Raw genomic sequence first — 25259 nt, forward strand, 5'->3', positions numbered from 1 at the left:
AACACACTTAAGCCTTTCGCCACTTTTTTACATTTGCAATATGTCAATAGGCAATGGCCGTTCTGTAGGTGAAGTAGTGTGTTGAAACCCTACATTCCTGCACCACGTCTATATTTCCAAATCACTACAGTACATGGCGATAGTGTTAGACGTACATAAGAGTTGACCATCAAAAAGTAGACCCGACAGAGTTTAAGCCAACTAACTACTGTACCTCTGATGGGTCATTCATGGATTCCTTAAACCTATCCAGCTGTAAGGAGGACGGAGCTTCCATAAAACCCCATTAGTGAACTGAAAGCCCAAAACATTTCCACCACTTTCTAGTAATGTGCCCAATACCCACAGAATTAAAGTAGCTATGGCCAAAGCTGAAAAAACAGCATATCAAGATGATTAAAATGCCCAGATTTTAACATTGAACCAGACCAATTTTAACAGCTAAAAAGCACCTGTGGTGTAGTTTCAATTAAAAGCAAGACAAGGCCCGTTATCGGAGCTTGGCGATTACCAGCAATTGTTCTATAATACGGAAGTGAATCTTTGTACATTTGAACTCCATAAATATACAACAGGTTTAAGTCATTATTCTTAGAAAACGTAGCCAGTATGTAAATCAATGTTCTGCATTGTGCAACATTTTCAAATAAAATGTACGACACACACACACACACACACACACACACACACACACACACACACACACACACCAAGCAGGTTGACCATGTCAAATATCCTTGTAAAGATCACCATTTGTACACCGCAAGTTAAAGCAAAAATCAACGTGCACCAAATATATTTGTTAACCATTATAACTAAGAGCCTACATACAGTATGTCTAGCAAAGGAGGAATAGCACAGGAACAGCACAGGCTCTGTAACCATAGATTCGTCAATCTGGCACTCAACATATATTGATCTGAAATGTGTCCCTGGCCTCATCCAACAGCACAAGCATTATATATTAATAATAATATTATATAATATTTCACAATTTGTTACATAGTCAGAGGTCCATCAGATATTGCAGAACAGACCTCAGAGATGTGCTTCAGATCCCTCTAGCATTGAATGGGTTAATCTGCAACAGCTTGTTTCTAAGAAAATTCAAATCATATTTTCCTTTATTAAAAAAAAAAAAAAAAGTGATCTTCCCTCATTTATTTTTGAAAGGTTTGTGTGTTCCCATGTGCTACTCAAATGTGACAGAAACCCACTGCCCTGGAGGAACCAAAGTTCTGAAGAGACCGAGAAGAGGGATCATTCACAGGGAGCACGAGAGAAGACTGCTTTTTAAAGCATTTCTACAAATGAAGCCAGGCTAAAAAAGGGAGAAATATGCCAGAAATGCTTTTCCAGTACCAGGGAAAACAAACCGTGGTGCTGTTTACCCTAAAACCAAAGAATACTGTATTCAAAAATTGTAACGTTCACAGTATGCCAATAACATGTTTGTGCTGAAAATTCCCTTTAGATTGTAGGGCAAGGAACGGCTTTCCTCCTAGGTCTGTAAGTGACGAGGAACAGTTCCATAGGCAAGTTACTCGATTAATCATTTTTTACATATCAAACTAAATACGCCTTTATATACACGCGCGAAAATATAGGGTACTACAGATATAATACAAGTAGGGTTGCCAGGTGTCCGGTTTTCAACCGGACAGGCCGGTAATTCTGATACCTGTCCGGTAGAGAATCGGAGGTAATACCGGACACATATGTGTCCGGTATTACCAATGTTGCGGCAGCACGTCGGCGGCGGTAGCGAGCGCGGCTGGAAGAGCAGCTGGCCTGCTGGGGCTGGACGCAGTCATCCTGCACTCGTGCCGTGCAATGTGAAGGAGAGGACAGCGGAGACAACACCCCAGTGGAGAAAGCTTCAGAGACGTATGCGGGACTGCCTCCTGCCTGGAAACCTGGGAATAAGGTATGGACAATATTTTTTGGGGGGAGGGGAGGCCGAGATAATCATGGGGTGGGGGATAAGATGATGATGGGGCATGGGGGCCAGTCTGGGCAGATGATGATGGGGGGTGGGGGCCAGCCTGGGCAGATGATGATGGGGGCAGGGGGTGGGGGAGGATAAGATGCTGATGGGGCATGGGGGGCCAGCCTGGGCAGATGATGATGGGGGCAGGGGGTGGGGGATAAGATGCTGATGGGGCATGGGGGCCAGCCTGGGGAGATGATGATGATGATGATGATGATGATGGGGGCCAGGATGAGATGACGAGGGGGGAATAAGATGGTGATGGGGGCCAGTCTGTGAAGATGAGATCATGATGATGGGGGGGGGGGGGGAGATGTTCTGGTATTTTTTATATGTATGGGGGAGAGGGGGGTATTTTTTAAATGTATTGGGGAGGTGGAGATGTTTTTTATATGTATTCAGGGGCGTGTGGGTATTTTTTATATGTATTCGGCGGGGCGTGGGGGTCCAGTATTGTGTCCAGTATTTTTGGACAAGCCATCTGGCAACCCTAAATACAAGGACAAGGAATGGGTGGGGAAAGGACTATGCATAGAGGTATTAATGAGCTTGGCACAGAAGGGGAAAAAAAAAAAAATTTAAAAAAATTTTTTTTTTAAAAAAAAAATTTAAAAAAAAAACATTTTTTAAAAAAAAAACCACAGGACGATCTCCAATTTCAAAAGTGTCATTCAACACAAAACAAAAACATACATTCACAACATTATAAAGAACAATACTCACGAAGACCCAAACAAGAACCTTCTTACAGAAGAAGTTCAACGTGTTATATTTCTCTTATAGGATGTGGTTGGTTAGAGCAGAGGGATCAAAAGTTACAACCCTCGTATTCCAGTAGTCCCATAAAGTTTCAGGTCGTTGGACCCTTCAGCTGACGGGGATATGGTTCAGCATTGTAAGCGTTTACAATCCAAGTAATTTATTTCTTGTATGGAAATCCAAATGCCACCTTCTAAATTAACATTATGTATAACACAATTCGAATATTACAATACGAAATTAAAGTGGGGTACTGTAGCCACATAAATATCCAACACATATATACATTTCTTTTGCTAGGTTTACATTTTCGCGTGTCAGCATATTGTGCCATTATGCATATACTTCAGAACAGAGAACCTAAAAAATAAAGGATGACAAAACTAACTTTCTACAAAGTACTACAGTTAATTCTAATTACATGTTCTCACAGTGCAGACATAAAAACAGGTACAGTAAGGTTGTACTGTACAGGCATACCCCGCTTTAAGTACACTCACTTTAAGTAGACTAGCGAGTAAGTACATATCGCCCAATAGGCAAACGGCAGCTCACGCATGCGCCTGTCATCACGTCATAAACAGCAATACCGGCTCCCTACCTGTACCAAAGCTGTGCGCAAGCAGGGAGACTATAGAGCCTGTTACAAATGCGTTATTTACATCAGTTATGCACGTATATAACGATTGCAGTACAGTACATGCATCGATAAGTGGGAAAAGGTAGTGATTCACTTTAAGTACATTTTCGCTTTACATACATGCTCCGGTCCCATTGCGTACGTTAATGCGGGGTATGCCTGTATTAGCCCCTTGCAATAAATAAAGTTGCTTTGTCAGTAAAGCAGGTTAAAAAAAAAATGGAATCCTGCCATTATAAATAATATTGGAATTTTTTTTTTTACAGAAATCATTACATTCCTTCCCCCCAAACCACAAACATATCTTATTTAACAGGCAGCAAAGCAGCTACCATCAAGAAGAGAAAGAGGAAGTCATTTTCACACTTCCTTTCAACACAAAAGCGACAGCAAACACACAAGCAGGTACTACTTGAATGTTACAGCATAAAAGAAAGGAAACCGTTGAAATAATGCTTGATTAATAGGAGCATCACAGCTTGCATAGTGTACGTCATGGAGCCGACATGCCAACAGCCCTTATGATACTGTACGTCATAGCACAACGTCTGTTTTCTAGGCGATCTGCATGGAATGGGAAAACCGTTCTGTCGATGTCTCCCAAATGACATTGGGCTCATGTGATCACTCGTGAGTGCCAGAAGAGGCCACGGAGATAGCAGAAGTAGTGGAGACCGCACAAATCATTTGCATTAAAATCAGCCTGCCCCTTTGACATCAGAAATAAGAGATCATGTTTGACTTCCTCACAAACCTTATAAACAGTCCCACGGCAATGGTATTCAGTAGATGTATATTTGGCAATATATTCCAGGCCTTTTTATGCTGTTGGCCTGGTGTCTTGTAAATTTGTTATCCTGCTCAAATCTCAGCAAAGCAATATCCAATCCCAGCAGGGAATTGGTCAAAATGGACCTGTTCTCTGCACTCTGTTCCTGATCATTACAGGAGCTGGTCCAGAGCGGTTTGTTTTCAGCTGCCCCAGAAGCTCATTGGCAGCAGTTGCGAGGGAGGAACTGTAGTAGCGAGAAAGCTGGGTTCCCCTCCCCTGTAAGTGATCTGTTTGCATTGACATGTGCAATGCAGCCGACTAGAATTTATTCCGGTTCAATTCACCAGTGGTGACAAAGCAGTTTATGGGAAACTAAACCTTGCCCACAATTTATGTTAAAGAAACATGCTGCCATTTGTCATCTTATGATAACTAGCATGGTTTTCCTTTTTGTTGCTATTGATTGTTTTGGGAGATTTTTGATTTCGCAACTAGGGCTAAGAATATGTATGCAAATCAACATGGGATGATGCCAACAAAACAACTTATAAACCACCAAACTGCTCGAGAAAGCATTTATGCAAACTTTACATTAAATAGTTGAAGATATCTGCAGTACTTCACGAACAAAGTCCCTTCAACTATAAGCTCTTGGGGTCACGGATCTTGATATGTTTACATACATTTCTGGAGTTGCTGTCCTTGCACATCAGACTCATTCTCTGGAAATGTCACCTGTCCCACATACAGTACATTGGAAGGTGGAGGCAGTTGTCAGTTATGGAATGATATAATCTGTGAGTGAACGTAAATTAAACTCCCCTGGTAATGACGACGCTGTTTGGCAACATGCAGGGTGTGATAACCAGACAACAAAACAAAAACAACCTGAAACTGGGTGCACGCAGAAGACCTCTACAGGCAAACAAAAACATGCTTCTTCCCATGGTCATGTCAGTTTAAGGCAGGAATTATGGGTAGTGACATGCAAATGAACAGGTCAAGTGTGTCACTTAACTTCTTATCCATTGTGAACATGGACATTTCCCTCTCGAGCGTCTGCCCACTGTATTACACAGCTTCATTGCAGAGCTAATTAAATACTGGATGTGTTGATGAAGGAAAACTGCACTAGAAAATGGTTGATTCATAAGCTTTTTTTTATGAATATAGTCATCGTATTGTGACAAATCTAAATAGAAAATAAAATGCACAGACCACCATTACCACATGTTCAATATATAAAAAAGTGCCCACTTGTACATAGGAGTTGAAGTGTATTAGACTGGTCCCGTCCCCTTTTCTGAGGATACAGAGGACAGCAGCGTGGGAAAAGGCAGATGTTGTGCTATTCCAGAGAAAGCAAAAGTCAGAGCAATGTCCAATGAGTTTCCAGGCACGCCAGCCTTGCAGCTTCCTAAATTACATCAAATCTGAAATGGGCGCCTCGATTCCAGATAATAAAATATTCCCTTCTAAGAAAAGAAATGTCTACTGCCTCCATTACTCCATTTAGTATACCGGTGAGATAAAACAAACACTGAAAAACGAAAATCACAACCAATGTAAAACTAAAAATACTTTATGTAGGTTATGTACGCACTAGTTTTTGGCCAAGAAAATACATGAACTGTGAGCGAATTACAGCGTTTGATTTCCAGCCCAGTTACCATGTCAGAGTTCATTAGCAGCAGCATTCCGTTGCTGGTCCTATTGCCAAAACTCAGACCAGGTAACATTTGCAGATGAAAACTGGCCCAATGGACCAGTATGTCGATTCTGTTATAATGACACATTTTAATTGCTGTATTGGTCCTTCAGTAAATACAATAGTTTTAATGAACATGATAGCTTGTGCAGTAGGTAAGTGATTAAAAAGAGCTGCAACAGTAATATTAAAGCAGCAATACTACATTCCCCCTTTCTTTTCGTTTTATTTGTATATGTAAAGCATGCGACACTGTGTACACTCTTACCTAAACTGGCAATCATTTGGTGCTCCTGTTATAAATCTGTAAACATCCCGATTGTGTGCCTAACAAAATGGCTGCCTACTGACTCATTGCTGCAGTCAGTGAAATTATGCAGCTGATATGCAACATTATATCACTAAGTGTAACACATTATTGTTACAGCTTCCAAAGTAATCGACAGTCTGATGATTGGAACACAGCATCTATTTGTGATACTTTGTTGCCAAAGGCCAGAGCTTTAATTCTGGTTTTAAAAAAAAGTGTGTGTTAATCAAAGCCTGTTTCAAAAGAGGAAGTGGATAGGACTTTCTAAATGGTTGCTGTAGCAACCAAAAGGGGCATCAGCACATTTTTAAAAAATGTTTTATTAAAAAATGGCATTAGGAGTTTAAAAAAATAAAAATGCAGACCGTATTATCAGAACGGATTTTTACAAATACACTAGGATTTTTCACGTTTTGCTGCTTTAAAAAACACAATTTTCACTTACTAACATGGCAAACATACTTTTTAAATCGGCTAGCTGAGTTATGCTACATGAGCGAGAATTTTATATACATTTCTTTGGTTTCAAATTACACGAAAACCTTGACCAAGTATAGGGCTCTGCCAAGTGTCGTCTACTTCCCATCCAATTGGTCTCCAGTGCCCTCACCCATCTGAATTTTTTTTTACTGCTTTCCTTTGAGCATTTATACAACCTATCCACAAGCACTGGCCAGTCACAAGCAATGGCCAGTCACGCATACGCAACAGAAATTCCTAGGAAACCTCCTAGTACCTTGGGAAACACTATTGTAATAGGAGGCATGTATGTTATCTCTCTCTCTCTCTCTCTCACACACACTGTTTGCAAATGTCATACAGGACAAAAGCACACAGCAAGTACCCTTACTGCAGCAGAGGAAATCTATTTACACATTTTCACAGTTATTTACAACCCTCAAGAAGCACAAATAGTCGTAAGATTGCCCACAAAAGGTGGGCAAACACTCCACTTAACTGGTTTGTACAAAGGCCCATACAGACATGACCATATATAAAAAAAAAAAGTCTACACAGCCCCAATACCTGCCCTCAAACCAAACAAATCAGTTTAAGTCCATTTTACTAAATGGAACCAAAATCGTAATAAAAACATAAAGACCACTAAATTGCAAGGAGAAGATGAAAGGCCGTAAGATCTGACAAGATGCTACAAAAGGGAGAAGATGCTTCAAAAACATCAAATATATGGGCATGAGAAGGGTAATGCAGTATGTATCTTTATGGAACTTGTCATTTTATGACGACAACTATATACCTTCTTAAAAGTAAACATACATTTGACTACCAGGAATTCTGAGATATTCTGGCCCGTGTCACGTTAAGGTCGTTAACGTTTTCAGTTGTGTTAACAATGCAGCAACCAAGGGGTTGACTCGCTCTCAGAAAATTAGGTTTATAAATTCTAGTGACTGATGACCGTGTACCAGAGATGGGACAGGATCTGGCATCATACAAATACCCGAGACCTTTCTGGCTAGCAGACTAAAGGTGACGGAGAGGGAACTCTCCATTTCCTTACCGATTTAAGTATGCACGATCATTAAAATCTGGTGCAATAGACAAGGATAACAAATACAGTTTTGTGGCAGTTAGGCGTCTGCAACAATACCAAATTCACAATATATTAGAATTTCATCACATACATATGTCAAATTTATGTTATCGGAATTGTAAATGTATAATCAAATAGAAATGTATATGAATTGTACCATATCCCCCCTCATCCTCCCTTTTCTCATCCCTATGAATTTGTTATACAGTATCATTCCCCATTCACCATCATAATGAAAATGTTCAAAGGTTTTTTTTTTTTTTTTAAATTAAAAAGTGCAGGGGTGTTCGTGTTTCATATATCAGTGATTTGTTTCCCTCTAAAAGTTAGAATTGGCCCATAAAATAGATGTCCAGGCGTGCATTAAAACCATACAAATGCAACAGTGAGGGTAGCATTATCCTAGGGTTTATAGGGAGAGCATTATATTTTATACTAGCTTTTTTACAAAATCAGTCTCTCTCCCAGCCTTAAATGTCATGAAATATTGGTGAGTGGGAGATAAGACACACCCAAAAGGTTGGCCTATCCACATCACAGGGGCAATGTCTTTAGCATCATTTTTTTTTTTTTTTTTTTAAACACATGCATTAGAGTATCAAAAGCAGAATGCACATAGGAGAACTGACATGTTATGTATAGAACATCCCTCTATCTTCAACTTCAAGACCTGTTTAAAGGGAACTAGAGTAATATTGTTCATTGGTAACAGGTTCTCGGTTTTATCATTTCATTTTCTAAAATTTCTGCATTTATATATTGTATGTTTTTGTAACATTGCTTTAAACAAGAACTGTACACTTTCTGTATATTAAAACTAAAATTTAATAAGTACCGTTTTTCGGCTCTAATTGAAACTGCACCTTCAAGAGATATTAATTGCATTTTCAGACACATTTTGCTACAGTTCATTGGGTTTGTGTTAATGACATATTTTCCAGTAAACAGGGGACCACGGTCTCCTAAGGGCAAGACCTAAAAGGATTCTTGGAGACGGTAGCATAATTGAGGTACTGTGTGACAGTTTTTGGGGAGATATTGCTAATTTTGTGCCCTGCTGGGGAGGTGAGCGAGTCAGCTCGATGTTTTAACTCCAAATCACGTGCATTTGTGACCACCTTTATTCCGTACTCTGGCATTTAATCAGGCACTGAATATTTGGAAGTCTAGAGGCATAACTAGAATAAAAAGATCACATATCTGGGAATGGTGTTAAATCGTTCCCTGATCTCTCAGACAAACAAACTACCTTCATCAGAGATATTTAAATATCTGAAATTAAAGCATTTTGTGTCTGCTTCATATCTGGGACGGTTCCTCCAACCACAACACATTTTGAATCTCTTTAGCTCTAGGTTTCTTGAAAAGGGTGCTTTACTGCCTGGTGCTCAATTTCAACACTGAAACCAAATACTTGTTTATGTGTAATTGGGAGAAGGAGTTGGATGAAACCCTAGAGATGGAGGATTTGCAAAGCAGCAGCTAAGAGCTGCACCGCGATTAAAGAGAGCGCTTACAGCACATCAATGGTATTAAACTCGGGTTAGATGCCATAGATTTCACAGTAATTCTTCCTCTATATGTATATGGGGCTGTGGACAGAATCAGTTGCGCTCATGTAACGGTTTCGTCTGCTCCGAACTCCACTATGGTCTCAAATCTTCTGCATGATTAACACCATTTTAGGCTACTTGATAAATTAGAATCCATGGACTACGCTTTTGAACAGACCGACTCCTAACCGCCCTAAATCTGAAAGTACGCTCATCACCAATATACTGTACTGACGGCTACTCGTATTGCAGGGTCATTGGCTGAAGGCCAATGCTCTACATATAAATAAGGATTTTAGAGACATATGGAATGTTAATGAAGAAACTGACCTCCTTTCTAATGAGAATTGCAATACATTTTCTACAAAGTGGGACCGTTTGTTAGCCGTTAACAACCCAAACTTTAGGGTTTCTTCAGTATTACTTGTTATAGCGTTCATTTTGTTTAGCTTCTCTCAGGAAATAACGAGGCAAATTAGTTACTCACAAACATTTTATTTGGGCCCTGAGAACCGTGGACCCCCTCTTTCTCTCCGCTCTCCCTAGTATTATAGTACATTGCATATGGATTCTATTCGGTAGAACTGTCTATTTGTTCCTGTATCATTTCATTGGCAAAATGTGGTCCTTTCATTTTTCTTATTTCTTATTTCATTACCACAAAACTGTAAAATGCATTCTAAATAAACATGATTGTCAGTTCCACTTTACAAACAAACTGCTGTAGCTGCAATGTACCCTGGCCGCAGAGAACCCTTTGGCGTATTTTGTACCAGAGGGCATTTTTGCCCTTTGGGCTTTTGACAGCATTTAATGTTTAACATGTTGTAAATTAGTAGGAATATTTTATAGCAGCAGTCCTGCCCATTTTACCTACAGATATTTTTTTTTTTTTTTTTTTTAGATATATATACTATAAATACAATTATAGTCTAAAGCTGGTAAATTCCGGTCATTATTGAAATCCCTGGTCTCCGATTGGTTAAAATTCCGGCCATAATCCAATCAGTAATGGCCCGGAATTTTTGGCACCCTGCCAAGTTTTTCAGTCAATCAGCTTTCAGTTTTCATTCACAGAGTGAAATTTGCTCTTAGGCTGCGGTCCCAGTCACTGCTACAGCGCACACCTTGGCGTGCGCTGTGCGTGTAAGCACCGCCCCTCAATGGGGCTGGGCCCAGTACTCCCCTTCCCGCTGAAGGTGCGGCGGCGCTGTAATTGCAGTTTTTTTTTTTTTTTTTTTAACTCAATGGAATTGAGTTCAGAACTGGCGACGGCGACCAATGAGGGCGAACCAGCCGCGTGAGGTCATGACCACGCCCCCGCAAAACCCTGACCACGCCCCCTCCCATCGCAATCTCCCTCTCTCCCTAAAGACCGCAGATCGCGGGTAGTGCACGCCCCCCCCCTTGCCGCGCGCACGTGTCACAGTGATCACTGGGACCGCAGCCTTAGACAGGGGAGGTGATTGGACAGAAGACACCAGCCAGGCACTGACTCCTCCCCCAGTGTATAGGGAAGGGGCTGCTGGTTTGTGTTGTTGATGTAGAGGTGGCAGAGTCTGTTTTGTTGATTTGTGTGTATCTCTACAGTGTGTGTTTTGTAGGTGCAGAAGGGGGGGCTGTAGTGTACGTTTTGTGGGTGGAGGAGGAGTGCAGAGTGTTGTGTGTGTGTGGGTTTACATGGGGGCTGCAGTGGGTGCAGAGGGGGGCTGCTGGTGTGTGTTTTATGGATGTACAGGGGGCAGCAGCCTGTTTTGCTGGTGTGTGTCTGCAGTGTGTTTTGTGGGTGTAGAGGGGGGGCTGCAGTGTGTGTGTGTGTGTTGGTGTGTGTGTTGGTGTGTGTGTGTTGGTGTGTGTGTGTTGGTGTGTGTGTGTTGGTGTGTGTGTGTTGGTGTGTGTGTGTTGGTGTGTGTGTGTTGGTGTGTGTGTGTTGGTGTGTGTGTGTTGGTGTGTGTGTGTTGGTGTGTGTGTGTTGGTGTGTGTGTGTTGGTGTGTGTGTGTTGGTGTGTGTGTGTTGGTGTGTGTGTGTTGGTGTGTGTGTGTTGGTGTGTGTGTGTTGGTGTGTGTGTGTTGGTGTGTGTGTGTTGGTGTGTGTGTGTTGGTGTGTGTGTACAATTTCCTTTTAATAAACTTGCAGTAAAAGCATAAGAATGTAGACAATAATGCTGATAAAAAAAAATCAATATGACTACAAAAATGTATCTTTTTTAAATGAAAATTTTAAAAATAAGCCTACATTTAGCCTATAATAGTAATAATCCCCACAGAACAGGCAGAGGTTCGCCTCGGGCCTTCAACTCTTCCAGCCAGGGCATTATTGGCCAGTAATGCCATGTTCTTCAGGGATTATTACTTAAATATAGGATAAATATCTGTTGCCTAAATTTAGCATAGGTTGAACTCGATGGACATATGTCTTTTTTCAACTTCATCTACTATGCAACTACCCAACTATGTAACTATGAAGGAATTGGGGAATCCTCCAGAGCAGAATCACTATTTTTAGTTCAAAACCCTCGATTTTCCATGATATTAACCAGTTTAAACAGCCAGGGCTCCTTCCTGGATTTTCAAAGATGGCACCAGAGTTAATAAAAAGTCGCAACAACATATCGGATGTTGAGGCTTCCCAGTGGCCCACGGTACTCACGGGATTTGCCAACAATTTTGATTTCCCAAATCAAAGCTCCACATATCAGCATTTAAACTGGTAAATGCATGGGGAAAAAAACACATTAAAAAGGAGGGCCAAAAATAATCAAAATACCCATACACACGTACACAATACTAGAGCTCCATTACGGTCTGCTACAGGCTCCTAGTTCTGACACTAAACCCTCCCTAAAACACCAGCCACAGTGGAGGGGGTCTTACTTGTTGATAAACACTAAAATCAGCATGGGACTCTTGAAAAAAAGAGAGAGACAAGATAATATTTAGTGTAAGAGCCCTATTTTAAAATTGAATTTTCATTCAGGAGAACAAGCAATTGCAAGATTAAGCATCTGGAAGGTTAAAAATGGAGCGCTCTCCAGTGCTGGTGCAGTCTAAAAGGTTACCATGGCAACCTTAAAATTCATGTTTTTTCTTCCATTTTTTTAATATTTAGTTTCGAAAGCACACAAAAAAAATAAGCTCATGGGCACACTCAGGGGACAAGATACCAACATTCTAGGCGTTCAACTCATACACTTCTAATATTTAATCTCTAAATATAAAGAGCATTAGGGAAGAGCGGTATTTATATGCAGTATGGCCTAAGCATTTCCTGCGAGGGTAACTGTTTCTTCCACCAGATCAGAAAATGCAGCTTTTACTGACCGCGCTAAACATTGCTTCCGTCGGTGCACCAAGGGCATATTTGGAATACGCCTGCAAATTGGTTGGTGAAGCCCACTGAACAAGGCATTGCTGTTTAGAATGGTTTTTTTCACCCCTTTACCACACCGGGATGCCAAACTCACATGGCCTTTGCAAGAATAATCCACACAATTAATCTGTTGACAATAACAATTTTTGAATGAACGGTTCGGAGGTTCAGAACACAATGTAGCCATTACAGGCAGTAATGCCTCAGTTTATCGTGGAACAATGGAAGGCTTTCAAAGATTAATAAAGAGCACAGTAGTAAAGCCGCACTGTAGCATTTTTAAGATATTTCTGAGGATAAATATTAGTTTGGAGTCAGCCTAATCAGGAAGCAAACGTTGCTAAAGCTGCATTTTTAAATTGTAAAAATAAGGGAAGCAAATCTCTTTGGCAATGAAAAGGGTGGCCAGATTTTCTGAAAAAGCTCAACTCTAGAAAAAAAACGCATTCTAAAAAGGTTTATTACCAGTTTGAAATGATCTACCCCACGAAGAAACATACAGCACTTCAATAGAATGGATCACTGGCAGTTTGGCTGTTTAAGCTTCAGTGCTACACTGCCCTCCTAGGCCCGATTTATACACCTGCTCTTTCAACTCCTACTCCTCATAACCTCCCATATCTGGGAACTTCCTCCTCCTGCCTTTCTCTCCTTGTTCCCTGCATATCATTATGCCCTCCCCATTGCTTTTCCTGTTTGCCGTTTCTTCAGTTTCCATTTGTAAACTTGTCTATTCTCTCCAACTTCTCCTCCTTCCCTCCACCACTATTTACACACCTTAACCAACAACTTCTATACCTCAATAAAAAAAAAAGCACCCCTACAAATATTCTGTCTCCTAATCCAGGACCCAGATAGACACACAGACACACAGACACACAGACACACAGACACACAGACACACAGACACACAGACACACTAAGGAGTTCAGTGATTATATGTTATGAAATACTAATAAAGATCCAATTCCTTGAGCACCCCAATACCCTTTGTACTACCCCAAATGAAATCCCAGCTTTGAAGTTACTGTTGATTTTCAACACATGGTACATGTATGGCTACACAGTAGTTCTTCATACTGTACTGTTACTTCTAAGTATTCAATAGCGTTCAGCTCCACTTTAAAGCAGCGATCGGCTTGCTTTTTTTGTTTAAATAGGGTTGAAGCACGTCTGAACTGCGTCAATTTCAGCACCGCGCACCCACTTACCTAGATAATTAACTCCGTAGGGGGTGCCGGTAGAAGCTCTGGCTGAGCTGTGTGTGGGGAACGTAATGGAGACTTAAAATGTCACGTGGGCAATAGGAAGCAGTGACATTATTCCTTGCGGCTTCCTATTGGTCCGTGTGATCAGGACCTTTAAACCTCCAGGGCTGCTACCGGCACCCACGACGGAGGTAAGAATCTTGGGGAGTAGGGGGTTCCCATAGCGGAAATTAACGCGGTTCACCTCCGGAGACAATTTGCCCAACACAAGGTTTTTTTTTTAAATACAAATTTTCAAAATATAAGAGAGAAAAAAAAAATACATCTATTTCTGAAATAGCAGTGCTCAGCAGTTAAGTTTCTTTTAGGTTTTCTTCTCTTACAGAAAAAGTTGGGAAAGTAGAAGTATATAGGCGTTAATGCTATAAGGAACTGGTTCATTACAGAGGAAGTGCAATGCCCTGGCACAAAAAAAACACAATTTTAAAATGCACAGGTATTTATCTATAAACAAACACTTAAGATTAAAATCAAAAACACAATTCTTTTATTAAAAAAAAAAAAATGCAACCTCTGCCAAATTTGAAAGCTTGTGAAATCTTCTCAACTAAGCTAATTATTGGAGCTACCACTGAGGGATGAAGATAAAACAGTAAACCCACTTCTCTTTCCAAACTACGAACGACTTTTCTTGGAACTCATGACATTAAGGTTGTTTGTTCACCAGAAATTAAGTTGTTTCTAGAGCAAATCCATCTTTCTTCGAAACCTATACAAGCTGAAAGTGGATATGCTCAAAGAGCAGACATTTTTTGGGGTATTAATCATAGTACTTAAAAGAGGCAATCCATTTTTGCGAATTGTGTTTAACATAAGCAGGGGGTCTCCAGAACTGAACCCCATTAATTTCAGCACCGGGGACCCGCTGCTTCCAGAGATACTTCCGTACGGGGTGCCGGTAGTGGCTTTGCTAGCTGGGTTCACATAATGGCTGCTTAGAAGATCCCGTGCTCTGCAGGCCAATAGGAAGCCATGACATTAGGTTCGATTTCCTATTGGCCCGCGTGATGCGGGAGCTTTAAACTATGCCGAAATACCGGCACCCCCTAGGCGGTAAGCAGCTCACAAAGCAGCAGTTCCCCAGAGATAAAATTAATGGGGTTCAGGTCAAGAGACCCTCTACTTCAGTCATGTTAAACAATAGAAATAAAAAATAAATAAAAAAGGCTGGGGTGCAGTCATTAACTGTGCGTCCTGTGCCAAAGCTGGGATATCCTGTAAACCTGACCCGCTTGGGGGGCTTGAGGAATGGAGTTGAGCACACCTGGTCTAAGGCAGGGGTGCACAAACTGGGGGGTGCTTACAGAGGCCCTGTGCTTTTCCCAAAAGCATTTCAATTAAATGGTGGGGAGCACATGAGGCCTCTGTAAGGTCCCTTACCTAGTCTCTGGCGGCTTCAGGCCACGTGACTTCAGAGCGCCTGAGACAAGGTAAGGGTGGGGGGGGGGGGCAGGGGAAAATGTTTAAGCACCCCTGGTTTAAGCAACCACAGATCAGCACTGGGGGTGGAGGGGGCCTGGTTCCGGTAATAAAAAGAATTACAAAGATAGCGAGCTGGCAGAACTGTGATTTAATATAGGCAACTTTTGCAGGTATTTGCAAATCATTTTCAATTTCTATCCCAATTGAATAGAAAGGTGCTACAACTACACAGTTTCCATGTGCATCAATGAAAACGGATTTGAAATGTGAATATATTTTTGGCCCGCATTAGCGAAGTTCGTTACGTAGTGGCAAAGTGTGCTCTTCTATGGGAAGCACGGCTAAGTGACTATACCGTTGCTTTTAGAATTCTTTGCTGGTAATACGTCTTGATTTACATTTAGATGTCGGACGTTAGACGAAATCTCAAAAATGTGTGTGTGTTCTGTTTATAAAAGTCGAACAAAAAAAAAATTAAATGTAAAAAAAAAATCCAAATATTTGAATTTACAAACAGATCTGCATCTTACGGCAGATATCATTAAGTCTGTAATATCTGACTTCATTACAATCTTAAACCCGCTTCTAACAGCTTCATTTCATTTGAATTGATTGCATCACATTTTTAATTTGATTAAATCCTGTCAGCTAGATTGCTTTCTAAGAACTGAAACCTTATATTGATCGACTTCTAAGAGCTCCTCTTAGACCTCACAGGCGATATATGAAAACTTGTGTTTATCCATCTACAGAACCAGTATAATTACAACACTTTACTGCATTACGTGGAGCGAGAATGGGTTTAAAGTGAAATTATAGTTTGTTGGCATACAGCAGTTTACAGCCCCAAACCCCATTATGCACTGTAACGTGCTTAGGATAATGCAAGTCTCTGTTTATACAAGCGTCATGCATCTTCAGTACACAAAAACAATGCTAGCTGCCCCGGAATTGGAAAATAGCCCCAGGCTCCAGACGGGATCATTGCAGGTAAACACATGAAAGTTCTCAATCGGTGTCAAAAAGTAGTTTTTGCATTTTTTTGGACCCACAGAAATGGTCTATTTTTTTCTACATACTATTAACATCTGTATGCCTAAAGCACCAAGTACTGTGAAACACACAAAATCGCATGCCAAGTTCAACTTGGTGTCAACCCTAAAAAGTCTGTTAAAGGTAGCAAGTTAATTCTGTGCTATGTATCAACCAAATAAAATTATCACTTGTGAGCACATTCAATGTGTCAGACAGGTCTGCAACCCTGCTTCCCCCCCCCCCCCCCCTCCATTATCTCCTAGCATAGTGCATCCACTGCAGCAGGGGACTCTGGGTAATGACAAGCAAATGAGCACTCCCAGTGTCGCCTTTTGTTTTTGGTCCATTTCAACATAAACACCAACAAACGTATGCCTGCCGTCTTACACAGCCTGGGTTAAAGTGCGTAGCCCGTAAACCTACGTTTAAAAAAATAAAAGTACATCTAAAATCGGGTGTTTAACGTGAAGCAATGAGTACGTTTACATTTCCCACAACTAATTATGCGTCCTATGTATGAAGTCACATGAGGACCTTAATACTTTTAATCACTAAAAATGCCAAAACAAAAATACAAACCGTCTTGTTCCATAGGACCCATCAAGTTATTACCTGCGATAAAAGCATTCAGATTACAGCAGGGTTTGGAGTGTAGCCAGTTTCTCCTCCATGCCAATCAATGTATTGCAAGCTGATGCACAAGATGCACTGACATGCGCAAAATGTCAATATGTTCATTAGAATTAATGCTACTGTATGCCAAAATATCCTTTCTGGGCCTTGATACATAGCACTCAGGACATGTGCCATTACATCTTCAAGCCTTTTTGTACTCCTGGCAAGTAGAAATATTTCCTGGGACATGTTCTTGGATAATGCAGATCATACAAAATTGAATTTTTCTTTTGAACCAGATTCACAACTAAATTCCCTGTGAATCATTACTATGACCAAAAAAAAAGCAAAGAAAACACGCACATTTTAAGTGAAACTTTTGTCTTGTCACAAAGTGTATTTGTGATGGTGATGTTTTCAATTTAAAATCAACACAATTTCAGTACCAAAACGCAAAGAAGTTTGACTTAGAACGTGTGTTTTAGCTATTTGCACTTCTATATTTATAGTACTTGAATTGTGTGTGCGCGTCTGTGTGTGTGGTGTGTGGGTCTCTGTGTCCTGCTGCTGGTGCTACTGCACGTGGGAGGCCTGGCCTCTACTGCGCAGGCGCGTCAACCACTCCTGCTCGCTGAGCAAGGGATGCCACATACACGCCTAGCTGCCAACACCTATGGCCTCTTCTGCCCGCAGTGACGTCACTTCCGTCTTCATGAAGGCAATTTTACTCCAAAGAAAATGTTCTATTTGGTAGGTCACAGAAGTGTCACTTCAAAAATGGCTTGATACCATGCAGCGATAAAGTGTGGCCAACGAGGATTAATTATTAAAGCACCAATACATGCTACCAAAAATCGAGGTATCCCTTGGAGCTGGACCGTGCTCCACCAGTTAAAGCACAGGGAATATATTTGCCCACCGGAGGCCAAACGGTACGGGTCAGAGCTCGCTTTAGCGGCCAGTAAAAAGCCGCGACGTCATTGAGGAGATTACCCTGGTGGACATGTGGAATTTATTTGAGACACTACTACAACATGTAAATTGCTTTTTACCAGGAACAGATGATGGTAAGGTAAAATATATATATATATATTTTTTTTTTTATATTTCTCCAATTATTTTTCTACACATTTTTATTCTGGTTTGCCCTCTTTGGCCACTAGCCGCATTTGTATTTTAACCCCTTCAGTGCTTTGCCATGCTGCCTCTGACACTTGAGGGGTTAATGAGGAGGCACGTTACAAGCAAAGATCTCTGGTAATGAACAGCAGATTTTACTCAGTCAAATGAGCCTTTCAAAGCTTAAAAGGTTTATTTCACCCTGGGAATGAAGCCGAAGTGCGAGCACGGGTTACGCTGGTATTCGTTCGGTCTGCCTTCTTAATTATTTATGACACTTTCCAGAACTATTACACAATGTCCATTAGAGATAACATACGTGCATACTGTATTCTGTTAGAGGCGATCCAATAAGGAAAATAACAATTATTCTCACATCTCACAGATGCAATCCCCTCCAGTTAGCTGCAGTAGAATCATTTCTGTTGCTGTTGCACAAGGAGACCTCGTCTTTTGCCGTACAGGGGATGGGGGATGGGGATTATGAGCACTATGCAGATATTTCAAAACACTGCAGAGGACACCGCTAATTTCTCACCTTCGCCATTACACCAGATACAAATCAGCACTTCACACTAATCGAATATTACATCACCCTTTATAGGAATTCAAATAATAATAATAATTCAAGAACAATGCAGACAATACAGTAGATACACTGCATACTTCTGTCCTTACATACACACGTGCATACATAAAAATGTGCTGACAGACTCTTTAGCAAGCTTGAACAAGGACACGGAGTACACAGACACACTAATAAATATAGGTTTACTACCGGTGTATCTGATCTCAATTTTATCCAGTTCACTTACATTTAAAGAAATGCCATGCCCTATTATTATAGTCAGAGGGGTGATAACAAACGTGTCATAGAATTAGATGCATCTCCAGCAAATTAATTTCTCCCACATCAAATGCAGAAATTGGTATACATGAACACACTTCTCTACATATTGAAACAGGACTGGCCAACTCCCATCTACAAGCGCTACCAACAGGTCAGGTTTTAAGGATATCTGTGCTTCAGCACAGGTGGCTCAGTCAATGACAGCCACCTGTGCTGAAGCAGGGACATGCTTAAAACCTGGCCTGTTGATGACCCTTGAGGACTGAAGTTGGCCACCCCTGTATTAAAAACTAGGGTGACCACCTGCTCCACATTAAGTGACAGGTTGAGACTCTTCATTTAGTTCTAAGCCAATGTCCCCTGATCTGCAACTGCAGTGAACCAGAAAAGGAATGAGCTGCAAAACCAGATCTGGCTGCTCTCGCCTCAGACAATCTAGTGAAGTCACCAATACATGTTTATAGCAAAGCGACGCACTTTCACATCCTACAGTACATGGCTCTAAAACCCCAGAGGGATTGCTAGACATTGCATCACAGCTGTAAAACATTTCAAAAGCAGCGCTTTACCTTTTACCATCTGTAAAATAAAACCTGCTTTAGCTTTAAATAAGGGAATGCATACAATTCCAGCCAGTGCAGTTCTGTCTTAGCTCCTTCACTGGAAGTAAACGGCTTCGTGAACATAACAGCAAACGTTTCCCTGCATCCTCAACGCGCTGGCAAAGCACCATCCTCCCACAGAAGGAACACTTTAGTCTTAATGAGGAGGCCTGGCATTCTGCAGATATGACCATGTGATCGCGAGACACCTTCACAAGATAAAAATGCGCAAGGAGCAGAAGGTTGCTATTAAAAGAGTGCTGCCTTCATTAATAGGCTTTCGTGCCAACACCCATTTTTTGTGTTGAGACTTCGCTGGACTATATCTCCTGAAGTGGGGGTCTCACGCTAGTAACATGGTGTGGTCATGCTCTGGGCAGTTTAGCATTAAAGTAAAAAAAATTAACCTTTTGGTACCCTGCTGCTGTTCTTTGAACCGCACAATAACACACAGCCCTTGTGCCTTCACAAGACGGCATGACCATTTATAGCATAGATGCGGCAGTCCAACTTCCTAAGGGAGCTGCAGAGAATTGCAACAAAGACCAACCTCTTCAATGCCTAATGACAGGTGGCAGGTCACATCATTACATGGCCTAGGTGCCAGAATGTCCATGGCACTCAGGTGCAATAAGTGTTCCGGCACCACAAGGCTTACTGTCAGCGGTGATTAAAACAGCAATTACCTTCACCACAACACTGACGGAGAACACTATATTCAGAGCTTTTTAGTGAATGTAGGCCAATTCATAATGTATTGCTTAATGGGGAACCGGGAAAAGAATATACAGATACCCCTTATTGCTATAAACTTCAACATGCAGAGTAGAGATCTTCCTCTTAACATGAGCAAATACCTTCATAGGAGAAGGTGCGTTTTTTTGCACATTCTCCCCATCACATACTTAATTGTATGACACACACTATATATGTTGCAATCACACCTGCATCGTGCACACTGTTGCAGCAGCTGGTGCTATACCATGTTAATCCCGTTGCAACACACATCAGCAGGAACAACAACATGTGTTACACAGACCTACATGCTACATAGATACATACCATCCAAGATATCTATATTTATATTTGTCACATGTATGGTTTAAAAATCTTTCAATCTGCCCAGGCCGATGGGCAATTGCCCCCTGACCCCAGGCTAGCTCACCACTAAATGATCTCCTTTTGCCTCTGCTCCATTATAAAACAAAACAAATCCCTGTTTCCCCCATCCACTTTGGAGGAAGCCAACCAGAGAAGCGCACCAACATTGCGCTGCAGGGACACAGCACGCCAGTGACTGCGGATCAAACACCACTGAAGTATCATTGTAACGCGCATGGTAAATAAAAGAAACATTTTTTTATTTTATTTTTAAAAAGGCACTAATACAAGATATCATTACTAATAAATGAGAACATTTCTCGCAGTATACTACTCCCTTCATAATTTAAGTTAAAAGCAGCAATCCTCTTCACACAAAATAAAGTCTCTTTAGTTAGCAATACACTTTCAAATTCTGTAGACACACACACACACCTCTGAATAAACTACACTTTTTGAAAAACTGAAAATCAAAAAAATGTATCACAATATAAAACCAAGTCAAACTTTTTGGGGGGGTGGGTGGGGTGGGATCAGCTGCTTTAAGTGTCACCTACAGAAAATACAGTAACATTCAGACATTTTGCATTGTTACCCGAATTTAATGCACAATAAATGACACGGCTACATTGATATAGTTTGAATATGGTCGAAATAGCATTAGATCACATCTCCTTTGTTGAATCGTTCAGAGAGATATAGATATCTATAAGTTGGGTCTCAAATCAGTTTTACAAAAACGTGCACGTTTATATATTAAAAAAAAAAAAAAAAAGTTATTTTACTATGAGTGAAATGCACCTCTAATTTATGTATGTGAAAGGTAACGGCAGATGGTTGCTATAGCAGCGTTTCTGCTGTCAGGTATGAAACAAGATGCTTTGACAAGCTTAAAATGTGCACTTCCACTGACCAGATATTTGAGATACTGTATCACTTAGAGGCATCCATCTATGTAAAGGAGCCCACTGGCAAAAACAAACCTTCTGATGTGTGTGGCCCACACGTACATCTCAAAAGTTATATATAGTTTCATAGCAGACATACAGTGGTGTGAAAAAGAAAGTACACCCTCTTTGAATTCTATGGTTTTACATATCAGGACATAACAATAATCTGTTCCTTAGCAGGTCTAAAAGTTAGGTAAATACAACCTCAGATGAACAACACGACATATTACACCGTGTCATGATTTAAACAAAAATAAAGCCAAAATGGAGAAGTGGTGTGAAAAACTAAGTACACCCTTACTGCTTCCATAGGAATTACAATGCTAAGCAGCTGACAGGTGCTGCTAATCAAATGCCCTTGATTAATTGATCAGCAGCAAGTGTGACCACCTCTATAAAAGCTGAAGTTTTAGCAATTTGCTGGTCTGGAGCATTCAGGTGTGTGTGTTAACACAATGCCAAGGAGGAAAGACATAAGCAATGATCTTAGAGAAGCAATTGTTTCTGCCCATCAATCTGGGAAGGGTTATAAGACCATTTCCAAACAATTTAAAGGCCATCATTCTACAGTGAGAAAGATGATTCAAAAGTGGAAAACATTCAAGACAGTTGCCAATCTTCCCAGGAGTGGACGTCCCAGCAAATTCAGCCCAAGGTCAGACCGTGCAATGCTCAGAGAAATTGCAAAAAACCCAAGAGTTGCATCTCAGACTCTACAGGCCTCAGCATGTTAAATGTTAAGTTCATGACAGTACAATTAGAAAAAGACTGAACAAGTATGGTTTGTTTGGAAGGGTTGCCAGGAGAAAGCCTCTTCTCTCTAAAAAGAACAGGGCAGCACGGCTCAGGTTTGCTAAGTTGCATCTGAACAAACCACAAGACTTCTGGAACAAAGTCCTTTGGACAGACGAGACCAAAGTGGAGATGTTTGGTCATAATGCACAGCGCCACGTTTGGCGAAAACCAAAACACAGCATATCAGCACAAACACCTCATACCAACTGTCAAGCACGGTAGTGGAGGGGTGAGGATTTGGGCTTGTTTTGCAGCCACAGGACCTGGGAATCTTGCAGTCATTGAGTCGACCATGAACTCCTCTGTAAACCAAAGTATTCTAGAGTCAAATGTGAGGCCATCTGTCCGACAGCTAAAACTTGGCTGAAATTGGGTCATGCAACAGGACAATGATCCCAAGCACACCAGCAAATCTACAACAGAATGGCTGAAAAAGAAAAAAGAATCAAGGTGTGGCAATGGCCCAGTCAAAGTCCAGACCTCAACCCGATTGAAATGCTGTGGCTGGACCTTAAGAGAGCTGTGCATAAACAAATGCCCACAAACCACAATGAACTGAAGCAATGTTGTAAAGAGTGGGCCAAAATTCCTCCATAACAATGCGAGAGACCGATAGTCATACCGAAAACGATTACTTCAAGTTATTGCTGCTGAAGGTGGTTCTACAAGCTATTGAATCATAAGGTATACTTAGTTTTTCACACATGGCTTCTCCATTTTGGCTTTTTTTTTGTTAAATCATGACACGGTGTAATATGTCATGTGTTGTTGTTCATCTGAGGTTGTATTTACCTAATTTTAAGACCTGCTAAGGAACAGATGATTGGTTTTACATATCCGGACATAACATAGAATTCAAAGAGGGTGTACTTTCTTTTTCACACCACTATGTCCACAATGCCCAGTCGCTCTGTAAAATAACTGGGGCTTATGATCATCTGCTCTACCAATTGTAAGAGTTTTAGGCCGCGCTTATAGTGCCGGCGACGTCACCCATCGCCACTAGCGAAAGTTGTAATTCAATTTGCAGCGACGTGGTCATTGATTGGGTTACAGACAGTCATATGTGGCGACAGTCTGTAAAAAAAAAAAAATTCAAATGTAACCCTCTTCCATATTTTTGGTCGCGACGTAGCGCTTGCTATAAGCGCTGGCGACGGAGTCAATTATTTTGTAACGAGGTTGCGTCGCGGGCACTATAAGCGCAGCCTTAGAATCCAAGAGAGTACAGGCCTGCGTTTGTATCTACAGGTCCTAATGGTGTCTTGTTTTGTATCCACTGGCTGTTTCACTATGTAAAAATAGAGATCGAGCTCAAACAATGGACCAAAAGCACAAAATAACAGTCCTTGACCGAGTCCACCTATTCTACTTTTCCTTTCTGCAGGGTTCAATATAGAAGCCGTGTAATACAGCAAGCAAAAAGCTCTAGGGAATCCAAAGTTTAAAAAAAAACAAACAAAAAAAAAACACCACATAATTAATTAGATAGAAAGCAACAGCGACACGCCTAATGTGTAATTGGCACGTCAACACGCAGAATCAATGTAGGACATGCGATGATGGGGAGAATGTAGTCGGTTTGGGGGAAATGGCAAAGATATACAAACACACAAACCTTTCCCTATGTGAAGGGTTTTTAAATCACGTTAAATACCATAAGCACATTGTGTTTGTCTGCTTTAAAATTGTGGGCTGGCAAGTCTGGCACTGATCAGAAAGGCAAGTACCGCTGAATGTGCAGTTACTGCTTCTTTAGTATGGACCAGATCATCCCCACATGAAAAAAGAATGCTACAACACAGCCATAGCAGCCCTGGCTAGCATTGCATTCCAAGGAACAATGCGTGAAAAAGCACAATGGCGGCTGTTTTTAATACAAGCACAAAAAGCCAAAAACTACCACAAGATTTTACCCGTGATCAAATAAAAAATAATGGTAATATTATTTATAATTTCAAATCGTGTATTCTCATTAAAATTAAACTAGTAGTCACTATGCAACTTTGTTTCACACTCCTTGTTCCTCATTCAGATGCAAAGTAATGTTCACAAGGTCCTTCACCTATTTCAGCTGTTTTGTACGGTTTGCTGGTTGCCTTCCCTTCCCTTCGCAGTGTGGCCGCATCCTCAGCCCCTTGGCTCAGCTATTATTCATCATGACGCGAGGACCAAACACCCCTGTTTCTCAGAAAAGCAAACCCCCTGGTGTTGCATGCAAAGTCATTTGCTGGTTGACATTACTAAAACGGTTGACTAATTGTTTTTATTTTTTTTTTTTTTTTTTTTTTTAAGACTGGCCAAAAACAAAAAAGGTATTTCAATGCAGCAAGAAAGGGGTTAACATCTGAAAAGGGAAGGACCTCCCTACAGCAATGACTAGGATTTTACAAAAATTAAAAAGTTAATCTTTTGGAACGTCTCCAGTGTGTTAAATGAATCTTTTGATAAATTCTGAGATTTGGCTCCCCCCGGGAATCTTCACAATATAATCAGAATTGTATCATGTAAATGTATTTTATCTGGATTATAAATTTATGATCAAAAAAAAAATGTATATGAATAGCTATGATGACCACAGGTGAACAAGGGGGACCACTGCCCCCTCCCCACCATCTCTTTACTATTTCTCTGTCCTTCCTGTAGGACTTTGATTGGGTAACGCTGAATGGACTCTGTTACCATCTAGAGGAAAATCAACACACCGATTGTAGTGATGCCAGACGAAAATAGGATGTAGAACAGGTGTTATTTAATATTATCTTTTATTTTTCTTATTTTCTATATTTACTGGAAAAACTATTGGGTTCTATATTCGATTAATGTATTTTATGTTCACCCAATA

The 25259-nt window shown here is 40.8% G+C and overlaps 1 protein-coding gene across 3 annotated transcripts in view; it reads right to left on the minus strand.

Annotated features, from left to right (window-relative positions):
- The window catches only part of SLC45A4 (solute carrier family 45 member 4), a 145425-nt gene that overhangs the window by 113314 nt on the left and 6852 nt on the right, over positions 1-25259 (minus strand). The window contains exon 1 of one of the 3 annotated variants that reach the window (XM_075581643.1): positions 19536-19670. The exons of 1 other annotated variant lie outside the window; for it this stretch is intronic. The gene's annotated coding sequence lies outside the window, so the exon portion shown is untranslated. Of the gene's footprint in view, positions 1-4143; positions 4314-19535; positions 19671-25259 lie in introns of those variants that run through there. One more of the 3 variants, XM_075581641.1, reaches the window with a different exon arrangement.

This window comes from Ascaphus truei, chromosome 2 (genome assembly GCF_040206685.1).
Source record: "Ascaphus truei isolate aAscTru1 chromosome 2, aAscTru1.hap1, whole genome shotgun sequence".
NCBI classification, from domain to species: domain Eukaryota; kingdom Metazoa; phylum Chordata; class Amphibia; order Anura; family Ascaphidae; genus Ascaphus; species Ascaphus truei.